The 16762-nt window shown below is 39.6% G+C and overlaps 1 long non-coding RNA gene across 1 annotated transcript in view; it reads right to left on the bottom strand.

Annotated features, from left to right (window-relative positions):
- Positions 1–1690: 1690 nt before the first annotated feature.
- LOC131809337 (uncharacterized) overlaps positions 1691–16762 on the bottom strand; it is a 113141-nt gene continuing 98069 nt past the window's right edge. Inside the window, exon 6 of the long non-coding RNA XR_009345137.1 lies at positions 1691–2521. This is a non-coding gene — a long non-coding RNA (uncharacterized LOC131809337). The remainder of the gene's footprint in view (positions 2522–16762) is intronic.

Consider the following 16762-nt stretch of genomic DNA (forward strand, 5'->3'; position numbering starts at 1 on the left):
TCATAATGGCACTATTCTTCTCCCCTTACCTATCACAGATTAAATAATCCTTGGGTTCTGTTTCTTTTGAGAAGACCCACTCCAAAAACCAAACCATAACTCCAAAATGGTCTCAGGTAATAAGCTTCTTTTCTCAGATTCTGTAGCACATTTCTAAGTTAAAGATTGATTAGATCATGAAACATTAGATTTAGATGAGACCTTAGAAATCCTCTAACTTCCCACCCAAAGGTCCTGAACTCCAGCTTAAAACATACATGATATTTTAAACTTCTTTCACTTAAAAAGTGTATTCTACTTTTGAAGAGCTATAATGGTTAAAATCTTCATTTTGGACTTAAAACCCACTGGTCCAAATTCTGTCTTCTAGCATCACCTAACAAGTTCATATTCTCTTTCACAAGATTGCATTCATGTTATCTGAAGACAGTTCTCATATCTACGTTGCCTGACACCACCCTCCCACCCCTCATCTTGGCCTTGACCCTGAACCACCAAAAAGTAACTAGTGATTTGGGTTCCAACATTCTGATCATCTTCCTTTTGACACACACCAGTTTGTCTGTATCCCTTTAACTCATGGTATTTGGAATAGAAACAATTCTTCCTGTGTGTTGTGACCAGCACAGATGACGGCAGGACCCTTGTTCCAGAGACTAGACTTCTATTCACACCACCTAAGGTTGTATTCACTTTTTTAATGATCCAGTGTCAAGGCCACAGGCTTCTTGCCAGAATTCTGATCCTAGTTTTTAGGAAATGTGGGCTTCTAGGAGCAGATCTATCTGAGGATCCTGGAATGATTGTCCCAACTGAGCCCAAAGAAGATGTGATCTGCCTTCTCTCCCTGTCTCAAAGGTGACCTGAATGTAAATGCCAGATGCCATGGCATTTCTCAGCTTCAAAAGTGAGCGGTCTTAAGTGAAGGACAGCTCTTACCCTGACATAGGAGAGGGGCCAAAATTAAAATAACAAATCTTTAAGACCTACTTTGTTCGACTTCTGCGACAAGACTCAGAGGACCCAGACTGCCCTATATAACTTACTGTCTACTAACTTACTGTCGGAAAACACTTAACGGTGGCCTCAGACAGGGGTTTCCTCTAACACTACAGCTGAAAGCCAACCCATGTGCTGTTCTTGTCCTGGCTATAATATGGAGCTTTGTTCCTCCCCCCAATTCCAACCTAAAATTGAGTCTCCATCTACCTCCAATTGGCCCCTACCTAGCAAACTTAGTTAATGCCGGTGCCCTTTTAGAGCCTAAATAATTTGCCTGTCACTCTGTGCCCTGAGCCTAACTTTGAGTGGGGTCCCATGTACCACTCTGGGCTCATGTGAGCCCAGCAGCCAATTAAAACTTGAGATTTTTTTTTTCTGCTAGCCATGTCTTTCCATAGCGAAACTGGGCCACTGTGTTTTAAAAGTTTAATCTTGTAGTTATCCTTATTAAATGCTATCTGCTTCATTCCCACTTGCCTAGTTTTGATTCTGCCATCTTGTGCATTATTTATTACCTCTAGTTTCGTGTCATCTGAAATTTGATAAGCATGCCTTCTGTCTCCTCTAAGCAGTTGTCAAAAAGTGTTAGAATGTATATGTCAGTGAAAAGAATAATAAGAACACCAACTCCAGTAAATTATAGTTTACATACCTTCCTGCTTGAGTAATGAAGGACTGTTTTTAGGAAAACAGACTTTATTGAGCCTAATACATTTATAAATTCATTTTCCCCAAAAATATTTATTGAAAATTCCCAGGACACAATGCTGTATTACATACTTCAGAGATATATAAGAAGCATAAAAACCTGATCCTTGACCTTAAAGAGCTTACAAACCTCCCTGGGGAAACGAGACATCCAAAATTGAAGCTATGACAAGGGCACATGAAAGGCACAGAAAACAAAGTGCTATAGGAATTGAGGGAAAGAGAATATCATTGTGGTTAATGGGTGTGGAAGAGAGATGCTTGGAGGTGAATGGATTTGGTTTAGACCATCCATTTTTAGGATGTGAATAATTGGAAGGCAAGAATTCTAAGGAAAAGTACATGCAAAAGCCAGACATACATCGCAGGGATAATCTATTCAATGCACACATATATTGGTTAAGATAACTCTAGATGTGACAACAAACAACCCCAGCAAATATATTGGTATAAAACTGGTATAAGTTTGTCTCTTGTTCACTTAAAGTCTACCAAAGTTGGTCCTGATTGGTTCCTGACTATTCTCCCAGAAACATGGAGGGATCAAGCCTTCTTCCATTTTGTGACTCCAACACTTCAAAACATGGCACCCAAACTCACCATGCTCACCTTCCTAAAGCTGAATGAAAGGGAAAGAAGATACAGCACCATGTGTGAGAGGCTTGACGGGCCGTGCCAGAAAGTGAAGCATGTCATCCTTGCTCACTTTCCTCTGACTGGAATTCGGTTACACAGCGACAGTAATCACAGGGAAGCGCTGGGAAATACAGCTCCAAAGGAAGGTCACAGAAACAGCCAACAGGGTTCTGCCCTAGAAAACAATGGGAAAAATGGGAAATAAAGGTATAAAGGTATTAAGCTTCCCTCACTTGAGCAATGAATAGACAAATGGGGTGGAGATTACGTGTAGCCTCTAGAGCCAAACTCTGTGGGTGGAAGCATGGCTCTGCTATTTTCTTTCTTTCTTTTTTCTTTTTCAAAAGATTTTATTTATTTATTTTAGAGAGAGACAGTGAGAGAGAGCATGAGTGAGGAGAAGGTCAGAGGGAGAAGCAGACTCCCCATGGAGCTGGGAGCCTGATGTGGGACTCGATCCTGGGACTCTGGGATCATGACCTGAGCCGAAGGCGGCAGTCCAACCAACTGAGCCACCCAGGTGTCCCTTTGCTATTTTCTTGTATGATCTTAGACCTCCTTCTTAAAAGCTCTTTGCTAAATTTCATCTTCATCTGTAAAATGGGAAATGGTGAATCCATTATCATAGGGTTACTATGAAGGTTAAGTTAGTAATACAAGGTGCTTAGAAAAGTGCCCAGAAGAGTACCTAACACCTAGTTCAATAAATACTGTCCACTGACAGGTTGTGAACAGAAGGCTCTGAATATGATTTTCTATCAAAGGTCAAATCACATATCCACATTCACTGAATTGTCAGAGTCAGACAGGTATCCTAATGCTTTCCCACAGAACCTATGGTTTTCCTAGCTTGACAGACCAAATCTCACCCACAGGTGTAATCATAGATTGTTAAACCCTTGCTACATGCTATGTACTGCACTAGGCACTAGGGATGCAATCATGAAAGACAATGTAGAGTTTATTTATTTATTTAGAGCACATGTGCATGGGGGATGGGCAGAGAGAAAGAGAGCGAGAAGAATCCCAAGCAGGCTCCATGCTCAGTGGGGAGGCCAATGTGAGGCCCGATCTCATAACCTAGAGATCATGACCTCAGCCAATGGCAAGAGTCGGACACTTAACCAATCAAGTCACCCAGTTGCCCCAATAATGTAGGGTTTATTTTGGTTAAATTGCCCTTTTTGCACTTCTACACATTTTAGAAACTTTATAACTAATTCCCTGTTTAAATTTCCTCCATTTGAAATACCTAGAGCTGTTTTTATTCTCCTTGGTGGACACTGATACAAAGGCAACTTTTCTTCTCCATTGGTAATATTGCTGGTACTTATATTTGGTGTCAATTTTAGATAGCAATTATTTCAGGATTAAAATAGGCATTCCTTCCTTAGTCTTTCTTACTCTATTATTTAGAAGATTCAAGATTTACTTTCAGTGGGGAACAGGTGTTTGGGGATGGGAGTGGGAATCCTAAAAGAGAATGAGGGGTCAAGGGTATCCTCATCCATCTCAGTGATAAAAATACTGGATCAAGTAAGTACTATAAATATGCATTCTAACAATAAGTCCTGAGTGTTTCCACATAACAGTCATTAAATTTGATGCAAAAAAGGGTTTACAGTAGCAGACACCCATTGTTACAGAGTTTCCTTGATATCCAAGGAGTAAATGATGTTTGGTTGAATGGGCAGGCAATAGGTTATAGACAAGAAGATGGTTTCAGGGTAGTCAGGGCTCTGGTTTCTAAAGTCAAGATGGGTAGCCCCCTAACTTCAGTTTCTTCAACTTTCATCTGGGAATTCATTCACTAAACAAATATTTACCAAGCACCTACAACCTATATGGTAGAATAATATATATAAACAGTGACCGAGGCATGGTAAACTTGACTTTGGCTCCTAGCCTTCCTGCATTCTAGTGGCATAACCTTGGTGTGCCCTAGACCCATGCTTCACCATTTTCTGTCTTGCTCTTAGTCCTGGAGGACTGATCTTCATGGACTGCACCACCTGGGATCCCGTTATTGTTGACTTTGGCTGGCCAGTGGGGCACAATTACCAGAGACTGGAGGGCAAGAGGGGAGAAGGAGGTCAACATATTTATTCCTCCACTCTTCCTACGTTTTCATGGTTCTACAACATCCATACCCTTCTATAATTGTAGCTTCTCTATGGTGCCCCCTTTCAGGTGATTCCAGTTCCTGGCTGGTTCGGATAGCTACTTTCATGGAACTAATAAACAGCACACATTCCAAAACCCACTTTTAAGCCCATGACATTGACTATTAAAAAAAAAAAAAAGATGCCAAAAAAAGGTAAATTCAGCATTTTCAGAAAGAATATTTGGCAGTATTCAATATATAAGAAGGCTGTGTTTAGGGCCATCCATTTTCTCCAGTTTCTCCAAGTGTTTCCTGGCATTGGAATGTTGATCAGAGTAGCTGTAGAAGGTACTGACAGACTCAACATAATAATCATCACAGGTGCGTTTAATGTAAAGATATCAATGAAAGCAGAAAAGTTAGAATTCCTAACCCTCATGTTCTGGAAAGAAGCTGTAGGTCAGCAGAACTGCTTAACGGTGTTCCTCAAATTATCTCCATCTGGGGGTGGCAATGACCTCCTGTTTTTGCTCGTCTCTGGGTACCCTCACATCCCTTGTTCATTGTCTTTACCCTGTTCATACCTCTAAAACCATTCTCTTCAAAATTCTTAGTTGAGCATGCCATTTGTTTTTTCACCAGGGAGCTTACTTGGGTGACTCACTTAAATTTATATGTAAATGAGAGCTATATGTAAAGTGGGAGTTATAAAACCTTAATCTCTGGGTTGTTTTAAGGCTGAAATGTGACAGCATGGACAAAGGCTTTTATTATGCCCGGCACCATGAAGTCTTTAATTAATGATAACCCCTAATATTAATAGTGTTGTGTTCTTATACAGGCACTATGATGAATACCAAAGTTCCCATCTGCCTTTGTGCAAAATGCTCATTGCCACCATGCAACACACTCAAGTCCTTCAAACGAGATAACATAAAAAAGCTTACCTCAGTAACGGGGATGCCACAAATATTTAGGAAGTGCTCAGCTTTTTCTTCTCCCTACTCCCACCCATACATGGAACATTTCCCCTGTCCAGACCTCTGTACCCCTTCCTATTCCTCTCTTATGCTGCTTATTATTTTCTCTTAGCAGTCTAATAACCCACTGATGCCAGAGTCATCTAATTCATCATAATCACGTTAGTGGCTAATGAGATAATCAAAGCATCCTGAACAGTACAGAATACTACAAAAATGTATCAAGTCTGAACAAGTTGTGATGTTCTGCAAAGGCTACTGTGGCCCTGACATTTTAGAATTCTTTTAATTTTCACTATTTTACAGCTTTTAGCAACATTGTCTTTCCAGAACTATTTTGTATGTTTTTTTCTTAAGTGTATTTTGGGGGGGCAGGAATAGATTGTGGGAAAAACCTTTTCAAATTTTAGGTAATCTAAAGGTTGAAAAAAAGAAAAACATTTCTCTGTAGTTGAAACTGGTGTGTGTGTGTGTGTGTACCTGCTCCTGGGCTTTGATAAGCCCCCTTCATTTCTTTATGAACTGCCGGTGTTGTACTTCCAGAGAATTGTTGTGTTTGCTCTTGCGGTATCAATGCACAACTGTTTCAGCATAGCATCAGAACACGCATGTCCTAGGAATCCTCCTTCCTGCTTCCTCCTTTGCATCAGTGTTACTGCTCTCCTGGCTGCTGCTGTTGCTTCTCCTTCGTCTTCTTCCCCTTCTCTTCCTCTTCCACTCCTTTTCCCCCTTTTCTCTCTACACCCCACTTTTATAGATTTTATGTGAGAGAGAGCGAGAGAGTGCATTATCCGAGGGGAGGGGAAGAGGGAGAGGGAGAAGTAGGCTCCCCGCTGAGCAAGGAACCTGATGTGGGGCTGGATCCCACGACCCTGAGGCCATGATTTGGGCTGAAGGCAGATGCTTAACTGACTGAGCCACCCAAGTGCCCCTTTGTCCCACTGCTTTTACATGTTAGTGTTTAGCTTCATTCTCTTTTCCTCCAACTTTACATGTTCCCTCCTGTGGGTGAACTAATCTAGTCCCATGACTCAAATACCTTCTCAATGCCCACAATGCGCAGACTTTCATTTCTGGTCCTGCAATCTCCCCAGTGCAACAGAACTGCCTAGAAGACGCCACTGTTCTGCTACTCCACAGCAACTCCAAAGTCAACACGCCCACAGGAACACATCATGTTCCTCTCAGGATCCTTCTCTCCTTCCGTTCCTTTGAGAGTTTCTCAAGTCAGTAATCTGAACATTAGCTTAGCTTTCTCCTTTGCTTCTGCATTTCATCAATTGTGCTTTACTGATAAATAATCTTCCTAAAACGGCTCATGTTTCTCCAACTACTCTGCCACCACCTAGTCCAGAATATAATTACTGGTCTCCTGGATTATTGCAATAGCCCTCCTATCCAGAGTGGTATTTCTAAACTACAAATCTCACCATGACACTCTCTTGTTGATATCCTCCAGGGGCTTCTCCCATGCTCAGAATGCAGTCCAATTGTCTTACCATGGCCTGCGAGACACCCCTTCACATCTTCATCCTGGTCACTTCCCACCGTTTGCCTTACGTGGACCTTTGCACATGGTGTTCTATCACCTGGAATGTGCTCTGTCTCATCCTTGCTTGGGTAACCCTTGGGCTTACTTTAAGACTCAGTGAAGGCATCACCCCTTCTAGGAAGGCTTCCCCCATCCCTCTAAGCTGAATGTGGTCCACCTATATCCATCTTCACTCCCATCACAGTGCTGTATTACTTGCTAGTTGAGGAGCTCTTGGCAAACAGACATATATTTTTATTGCTGAATTGTTAATTCAGGTGTTTAGAGAATGACTTATTAAAGCAATGGATATTATGCATCTTTCTGTATTCTCATCAGCCTACTTCCATAAGAATGGGTTTTAGCTCTTATAAAATAAGAGGATTATAGCAGGCCAAGAGTATGATTCTCTTACTACAAATGCCTGTTAATTGCTGTGTAGAAGTAGAGTTCATGGTCTGGGTTTGAATGGTCTGTGGCTCTGTCACAGGTGTGTGTTCTTGTGCAATTTGCCTAACCTTTCTAACCCTAAGACTCTTGTATGCAAAGCAGGAATAGTAATACCCACCTAAGAGGGATAAAATGATTAAATAAAAGTATCTTAAATAAATATGACAGGGGCACCGGGTGGCTCAGTGGGTTAAGCCTCTGCCTTTGGCTTGGGTTATGGTCTCATGGTCCTAGAATCGAGCCCCGAGCAGAGAGCCTGCTTCCCACCCACCCCCACCCTCTGCCCCCTGCCTCTCTACTTGTGGTCTCTCTCTCTCTGTCTGTCAAATAAATAAATAAAACCTTAAAAAAAAGAAATAAATATGACACATGTGTACTCTGTCCTCTCACTGGTTTAGTCAGTATTCAGATAGACTTTTGCTCAAATCCTGGCTTCTATACAATCCTGATTAATCAACTTAAACAGAACTTTGAGTTTTCCGTTTGTGAAATGAATATGACACCTACCTTATGGTGTTATAAAGACTGAGATGATCCAAGTAAATAAAGCTTTATAGCATATACTGAGAGTAAGCACTCAACAAATGTTATTAGCTTCTGTGATGTTGATGATGAAGAAGAAAAAGGAGGGGAAAGAGAAGAAGAAGAAAATGGGTAAAACCTGACAATAATAGGCTTTCAATGAAAGTTACTCCTTTTTCCTTTTCTCATTCCCTTCATTGCTAGGTTAAGTTTTACAGACCAAATCTAGGCCAAATCTCATTACAACAAAATTGTCGCCCAGCTTCCCCTGACAAATGGGAACCTTCTTGTACTGAATATTGGGTGAAAATCTACTACATTTTATTTTATTTTTTAAAAGATTTTTATTTATTTATTTAATAGAGAGAGATCACAAGTAGGTGGAGAGGCAGGCAGAGAGGTGGGGGGGGCAGACTCCCCGCTGAGCAGAGAGCCCCATGTGGGGCTCGATCCCAGGACCCTGAGATCATGACCTGAGCCAAAGGCAAAGGCTTTAACCCTCTGAGCCACCCAGGCGCCCCAATCTACTACATTTTAAATAAATCAGGTTATTTATATTCCATATGCTTGACAATGTATAGGGACGACTCTTATAAATAGTCATGTAAAAAATGGTGTCAGATTATTTCCCTACACTTTTTTCTTGCGAGTACCATTATAAAATTATAGTAGACAGTCCTTTAAATTGGGACATGCGTTATGCATAAAAGGATAGCTTGCAAAGTTCTAGTGGTTTTTATGGAGAAAGCCTCACCATCTCTATTACCTGAGCTCTTACCTCTGACGTGCTCATAACACATTTCCTTATTTCACCCTTTCCATATTTTCTCTTCTGAATCATCTTCCTCATCATCGTGAATTTACTTTTCTTACTCTTTGTTCCACTTATCTATTGCTGCATGAAAAACTACCACAAAAATCTGTGGCTTAAAACAATCATTTTATTTTGCCAGTGATTTGTAAATCAGGAATTTGGGAAGGGCTTGTCTAGGTGGTTCATGTCTGATCCATGTGGAATTGGTTGAGGCAGTTGGAGCTCGAGGCTGTACTTCCAAGATGGCTCCTCACTCACATCTTCAGGACTTCAGTGTTCCTTGGCCTCTCTCTTCTCTCAGTCTCTTCCTCCATGGCCTCACCCTGTGGCTTGGGCTTTTCACAGAATGGTGGTCTCAGAGTAGTCTCACTTCTTAACTGACTGTTGATTTCCCACAGGTGCGAAGTGGAGAATTCTGAGCCATTTAAGAGCTACATGTGGAACTGGCATGGCCTCATTTTTGTCATCCTGTATTGGTCAAGGCTGTCACCAGTCTGTCCCAGATCAAAGAGAGCAGAAATAGACACTAGCTCTTCATGGAAGGAGTGCCCATCATTAATCAGCCGCCATGCTTTTGTTCTCCAAACTCTGTTATTCCAGTGAAGTGTTTACATATCTTTTTCAGAGAATCTGCCTTCAGTTTCTTGAAGTTCTGCTAGCTTCCTGAATTAAAATCAGGGTCTATACATACAGATTTATTTACATAACTAGTACTATTTACTGACTAGTGCTGGGCACTACTACTGTCTAGCAGGAAAGACAGCTATTAATAATACAATAAAATACTTATAAACTAAGTGCTATACAGAAAGAGGACTCGGTACCCTGAACATATAACGATAGAAATCCATTTGTCTGAGGAAGACTTCCCTGAGGAGGTGACTTTTGAGCTGAGACTTGAAGGATGGGGAAGTATTGACGAAGATTGGAGAGAACATTCTAAACTAAGGGAACATATTAGCAAAGACAAAAAGTGGGAGGGAGCTTAATGTGTTTGAGGAAAGGAAGAGAAATCCATGCACTACAGCTGGAATGTGGGTGATATTGTTAACTCATTTTAAAAGCGAGGAAACTCAGTGTCAGGGCCCAGCTGAGAGCTTCATACAAGGTAAGGGCTCCACCAAGTGTATTTCCCCAATAATGGGGAGTTTGCCAATGATTTGCCATCTGCCTGCATGCCTCTTTTGTAGCTTTTTACAACTAGAAAAGCATCCCCTATAAACCAACTGAAGTCTTACATGAGACATCAGCATGAAAGACTCAGAGAAATCAGCATGAAAAACTACTGTAAGAAAACATTATCTGCAAAAAATATAATACTTCTTGGTGGTATTACAGATATGAGTATAGTTAAAATGTAAATCAAGACTAACTCATGCCAAGATTATCTAACTCTTTAAATGTGATTTATGATTCACATGACTATCTCCATTATGTGCATATAAATAAATATATATATATTCAACTTCTTTGTGAAAGCTAGAGAAAAATGGAAATTTGTGTTCATATAGGTCATACATGTAGCTACTTATTAAATTTTCCTGATAATTTATTTAAACATTCCAGCAAATCAATATATGCATCAGTATAAAACGCTGCACAGATTATCAATCATTTACTAGTCTAGGATATTTTATGCTTTTATATCCTAACATATGGGCTTCAGCTCTCTATTCAGTTCTTAAATTACTTTTAATGTATTTATTATAGCTGAGAAAAAATTATGTCATCTGCCAACCCAAAAGCAGAAAAAATTAGAAAGGCCTTTAAAGAAAGATTTTTTTTCAAAAATACAGGAAGAAAAACAACAGGAAGATTACCTTGGAAAGCCTTTTGTCCACCCTCTGGGCATTCTGTGATAGCTACATCATTTTAGGAGGAAAAGGGATAAAAATATTATGTAGAAAAACAGGAATCATACTTTCATGCATTTTTAAGAAGAAAAGAAAGATGTTTCAACTCTAATTTACTTCTTGCCAAGAACTCTTTTTGACATCCTAATTAATTTTAGGGATTATCCTTTCAGTTATATCCTTCCTTTCAACTTGTTAATATTTCTTGAGCTTTGCAATATGGTCTGCCTTGTTGTAACATTCTGGTGGTCCTCAGAAATGGTCATTAGCTGTTAAGGAGGAGATCAGGGGAAGAAGCTGGGCATTGCCAGGAAACACTGATGAATAGTAACTGAAGAAGAATGGCTAACATTTTGGGGAATAGTCTTCAGGATTTCTATCACTCTATAATATTGTATTCTATATAATTTTATATTATTTTATAATATTTATTCTAAGGAACATGGTGAAAGCAATATACCCTTTAATGGGAATTATATTTCCATTGTCTTCTGAAAGTTTTTTTAATATATATATTTTTAAAGATTTTATTTATTTATTTGACAGAGAGAAATCACAAGCAGATGGAGAGGCAGGCAGAGAGGGAGATAGAGGGAAGCAGGCTCCCCGCAGAGCAGAGAGCCCGGTGTGGGACTCGATCCGAGGACCCCGAGATCATGACCTGAGCCGAAGGCAGCGGTTTAATCCACTGAGCCACTCAGGCACCCTGTCTTCTGAAAGTTTAAACATAATTTTTATTTCACTTTAAATTGTGTTTTCTTTTAAAAGACTCACAGTTTGCCACAGCCTAAGAGGTAGTAACTGAAAAGCTGAAAGTAGTTAATAACTGAGGTTATTTTTCCTCTCTCTTGTTTTTCTTTTATTAAAAACACCAGAAGGAAATGAAATGCTTAATTAAATCAAACAAATATGCTGAACTCTAATATCACTACCACTCGCACCATTAATTGCTTATTTGAGTATCATGACAATTTTCACATAGTCTGAAAGTAGAGTAGGTTTGGCTCTAAATCAAAACAGGCAGTGTTCGTTCTACATGGTCTGGGAACAGGCATTCCGGGGGAGCCCATGTGAACATCATCAAAACACCAGACAATTTAATATCGCTAGTTCAGTGTGCTGGGCCTGTCCTTATCCCATTCGGGTGAAAATGGTGCTTCCAGCGTCCATCTGCTTGTCTCTGCTTGGGGGAGAACCCTGCTGGGCTGGCCTAGTCACATTTCCTGGAAGAGTTCACACAGATCTGATTTTGGAATTTCCAGAAATGACTATACCCATCTTAACACATACTGGAATCTAAGAATATGGTATTTCCTTGTCACATTAGACTAAATCATACATTCAAGTAAATTCAAAGAGCACGAGTCGACTTTCAAAGGAAGGACTGCAAAAAGAGAAAACAGGATCACTTGACAAAACAGCTACTTCTGAAGAAGTCACTCAATGCTTCCCCCCGTTAGGTCAAACTGTGACAAGTCAAAATTCATCTTAGAAGTTCTTCAAAGCTCCCTCTTCCCACCCCACACACCATTAGCAACTCCATCCCCACTAACTCTCTCAGCCTACCTTAAACTGCCCCCCTCATAACCAAGATGTATTCCCTCTGGAGTTCATTCATTCAGATTCCTCCTAAGTCTCTACTTAAACCCAATACACCTATTTGTGCTAGGATCTAGTAGATGAAAATATCTTCGATCAAGTCAATACTTTTTTTATTGAGTAACTAAGTGCTAGGCATTGTGGCTAACAACCTGCTGAGGAAACTGTTCATTTAAAAAATTGGGAACAACTAGAAAGCTCTACAATAAGGTAATAGCTAAATAAATCATGGTACTCCATACCTGTGGGATACCCTGTAGCTACTAGAAATTAAGCTTTTGAAATTAATATGGTCATCCATTGTGGACGTTAACTAAACATATTGCGGTAATCACTTCACAATCTGTATGTACATCATTATGCTGTATGACTTAAATGTATGCAGTGTTGTATGTCCATTATATCAATGAAACTGGAAGAAATAAGAAAATAATGCTTTAGCATAATACCAGTTTTATTTTAAAAATGCACACAGGAGGGATGCCTGGGTGGCTTAGTCAGTTAAGTCAGTTAAGCGGCTGCCTTCGGCTCAGGTCATGATCTCAGGGTGCTGGTATCAAATCCCACATCGGGCTCCTTGCTCCACAGAGAGCCTGCTTCTCCCTCTGCCTCTGACTGCCTGTACTCTCTCTCTCTCTCTGACAAGTAGATAAAATCTTTAAAAAAAAAATGCACACAGAATTTTTTTTTTTTTTTTTTTTTGCTTTTTTTGCTTAGGACTTTTGGTTGTCTTTAACATGTGGGATTATATGTCATTTTGATTTTCTGCACATTTTTATGTACTTCCCAAATTTTCTTCCAGGAGCATGTACTTGTGTTATAATGAGAAAACCAACACTAAACATTATTTTTTGAAGGGAGTTTCTCTCTGGAAGAGTTGTTGGTCTAGTTCAGAAGATACTAGATAGAAAACAATTAGTATGTTATGATACGTGTTACAGTTTTGTATAACGTATTATGAGAACAACTAACCATCCATATACATAGATGATGGAAGATTTAACAGCTACTGTCAACAATGATTCTGTATTAAAGTCTTTAGCACAAACAATTCCTTATACAAATCTTTAGTGCCAGATATATTTCAAGACTTAGAACTTTTTGGATTCGGGGATGGTTTTAGAAAGGTAATATGGTGAGTGTATGTATTCACAGAACACACCCAATAGACCTGAGCCAGTGCCTCATAATCTAACATATTAATATTCCCATGTAGTGAGATGGGACTATTAGAATAAGGACTATAAAGCTTCTCATCTGTAGGCCACCACATCTGTTACTAAAAAGTCCTGCTTTGCAGAGCCATTTGGATTTCTGCATTGTAGGCTGTGGACCCAGATGGGCAAAGTGGGGACTCAGCCCTAAAGCCTGTGCAGGGTGGCGTCCCTTATCTGCTGCTCAGCTCCCAGTTCATTAAGCCCAACACCTCTTCCAGTTGTAGGAGTCATAAAACTGATTTTGATTCACGTTAGAGCATGTGATTGTATTTGATCATAGGTAGATGCATGTGCTCCAGGACTGAAAAGGCTCTGTGTCTTGAAGACACATGTGCTTAAAAGGGTCTGGGGTTGCTTGAAAGGTGAAAGAAATGTTATCATAAGCACATTTTACAGACTAAAAAATGTGACGAAATGTGATGTTCTAAGTAGAAGTAATATTAGTAGAGCTGGCAAAAAGCATTTCTCGGTATTTTTAAAAGGTTGTCTCTAAGCCAAACATTTCTTAATCTCTCTTGGAAGAACACTGATGGCTAAGTGACAAAATGGCTGTGGTTTCAGACCTTAACTCTAAAACTGCTGAGTTTGGCACTTGGGTGGCTCAGTGGGTTAAAGTCTCTGCCTTTGGCCCAGGTCATGATCTCAGGGTCCTGGGATTGAGCCCCATATCAGGTTCTCTGCCCAGCAGGGAGCCTGCTTCCCATTCTCTCTCTGCCTGCCTCTCTGCCTACTTGTGATCTCTCTCTCTCTCTGTCAAATAAATAAATAAAATCTTTAATAAATAAATGAACTGCTGAGTTTATTGATACATAGCAAGTTTAAGCAAAATTCTATTTATTTACTTAAATATATATACCACAGAAGTTGAAAAAAAACCCAAATCATTTATATATATAAATAAATATTATATTTATATTTATAAATATTATATATTATTATAAATAAATAGTTTGGGGTTTTGTTTTTCAACTTCTGTGGTATAATGAATTGTGTGCAATGTCTGAGTTAGTATTGCGTACCATTGAGGACAAGTAGCAATTTCTATGAACTGAGAGATAAGCAGTTTTAGGGTGAAAAAAATGCCAGTGATGATTCATTTGAAATCAACCTTGACAGTTTTCTTTCTGGCAAAAGGGAGAACTAGAAAAAAGGTTAAATTCTTTAGTTCTAGGAAACTGCTTTGTTTTTAAGGCTGCTCCTCCAAGCTCTGCTAATCAAGATGAGTTGTTTGACTTTTTCCTGGGGATACAAGAGCTTCCACAGTCAGACTTCCCACACAGAGCTTCTGACAGGGAAAGGAGTTTCTCTAGGTTTCTACAAACCATGCACTCAATGAACGTCGATTTATTAATGCAAATTGACCATCAAGATCTAAATTCCACAATAATCCCTCCAAATAATGGTTTAGCAATTGTTACCACCTTCTCTCTCAGTAACCTTATCAGAAATATCAATATTTAGAAAACTAATTTATTTGACCTCCTGTGTGTCTTCTCAGCTCTGGCTGGAGTCACAAAAACAGAAACGTGGCCATAGGGCAACTTAAAGGACATGTACCCTATGAATTATTGGGAGCTGGCTATTTTGAACATTTTCGTCACTGTTTTCAGCAGCTGATAGACCACTGTGTGCTATAAATAGCTCCAGAGTTTCAATAAGTTTCTGTGTTCATGTGAAATTCACATTTTATTAGCCTACTTTAGACTCCTGTCTTCATTGTCATCACAGAAAAATATTTATTACCTGTTTAATATCACATAGCTCTGTTTAGGCCCCACGGGAAATAAATTAGGGATAGTCCATTCTTATCTTCTGGGACCTTACAATTTTGAACAGATTATGACAACAGAGAGAGAGACATGAGCTATAGAATAAACAATAACATGAATTAAGTAGGTAAAATGTTATATTGAGAACAAGTCAAACAGATTACTTAGGTCGACCTTCAGTTGGTGAGTGTAGAGGCGACTATAAAAGCAACCCACAGGAAACTGCTGGGTTTTTAAAGAGCTTAATTAATTGTTTAATTTAGACACTGTTTCCTGGAGGAGGGAAAAATCTGGAGATTTTGCAGATTTGGTGACTGCAAAATAACTAAAATTCTAGAGTGGGAGAAATATTCCAAGATTGCTGTCATTTTTATATTCAAACCTTGCAAGAAATGGCATCAGAACTAAGGCCCAGCAAATTCTGTTGGTTTTAAGTTTTGCCTTCAGTCACATGTCACTCAGAACAGATGTGCTATTTATACTGAGAAAAGTATAAGGATTGTGCTCAAATGTATGTTGAACTCTGACTTTGATAGTGCTCATTACATATGAAGAGTTTTGGATCTTTTAGGTGAAGAAAAATAATATATTTTGATGAAAAAAATAACCATAATCTTCAAAACAAAAATATGTACTAAGTGGCATTATTTCACATTTTTGCAAAATGGAGGACAGCTGGATTCCCATATCTTCTGCATTCAATCTATTGCAAATCTTGTCATAAGAAAAAATGATTGTATATATTTAAAGAGTACAACATGATGTTTGATACACATATACATAGTGAAATTACTATTACTGTCAAGCTGATTAACAACATATCCATCTTCAAACACATTTCCTTTTTTGTGTATGTGGCAAGAATCTACTCTCTTGGCAAATTTCCAGTATAAAACACAGTTTTATTAGCTACACTTATCATGCTGCACATTAGGTGTCAAGATACTATAGACAATAAATGCTAGAGTGAGGCAAGATGGAAAAGCAGGGGACCCCATTTCATCTGGTTCCTTGAATTCAGCTAGATATCTATCAAATCATTCTGAACACCTATGAATTCAATCTGAGATGAAGTCAACCAAGAGAAGAATTGGAATTCTACAAGTAGAAAAACAACCATTTTCTGCAAGATATTAGGTGCAGGGAAGTGAATCTGAGGGGATATATCAGAAGATAAATGGCAGGGGGAGGGAGTCTCGTTAAGCCAGCCACTGGAAAGTGATATAGCCCCAGAGCTCAAAATCAGAATTTTAAAAGTCTGCTCCAGGGAGAGACCTCTCTGCTGGAAAGGTGCTCAGGTGGCAAAGTGGGCCGAATCCTAGGTGGGACAGTGTGGTTTCAGGATCCCCAGGGTCACAGAAAGAGCAGGGGTGCCTGAGTCATCAGGGTTCCCAAGCATTGGAGTGGGGAACCCAGTGAGGGTCAGTGAGCCTGGGAGTGGCTCTCAGCTCGGTTTGCCATAAACTGTGAACCACAGCAGGATCTGGTTACTGTTCTCTGTGCAGGGACCTTGCAAAGGGCAGAAACAGGGCAACTTTCCTCCTTTCCTGAAGAGGATCAGCACAGATAGCAGAAGT

This window comes from Mustela lutreola, chromosome 10 (genome assembly GCF_030435805.1).
Source record: "Mustela lutreola isolate mMusLut2 chromosome 10, mMusLut2.pri, whole genome shotgun sequence".
Classification (NCBI taxonomy): domain Eukaryota; kingdom Metazoa; phylum Chordata; class Mammalia; order Carnivora; family Mustelidae; genus Mustela; species Mustela lutreola.